This window comes from Penaeus monodon, chromosome 23 (genome assembly GCF_015228065.2).
Source record: "Penaeus monodon isolate SGIC_2016 chromosome 23, NSTDA_Pmon_1, whole genome shotgun sequence".
NCBI lineage: Eukaryota > Metazoa > Arthropoda > Malacostraca > Decapoda > Penaeidae > Penaeus > Penaeus monodon.
In genome coordinates, this window is record NC_051408.1 from 27852117 (window position 1) to 27852450 (window position 334).

General features: G+C 32.6%; 1 protein-coding gene across 1 annotated transcript in view; it reads right to left on the reverse strand.

Annotated features, from left to right (window-relative positions):
- LOC119588199 (probable ATP-dependent RNA helicase vasa-like) overlaps window positions 1-334 on the reverse strand; it is a gene marked incomplete in the record, with an annotated part of 40898 nt that overhangs the window by 30610 nt on the left and 9954 nt on the right.

The following is a 334-nucleotide window of genomic DNA, read 5'->3' on the forward strand; positions in this document are numbered from 1 at the left end:
CTAAAATAAAATGGACTTGTGATAACCAATGCTGACATCACAATATATTCCACTGGTGCTTCAGCACTACTTACACACCATCTCAATACTAGTTCTTCAATTATAGTTAATATGTATATATCTTGTGTTCCTTTCAACAACAGCCTTTACTAGTTTTGGTAGTAACTTACTGATAAGGTAAAATTCTTAGATAACAGTAAAATATAACAAGAGATAAAAGAGAAATACCTGTCTCTTAACCCCTTTTATACTGTGACACCAGTTTTAGTCATGAAGCGCAAGCAGAATATACGGTGACTCCAACATTGGTGTTATAATTCCATTTTTTTAAAGG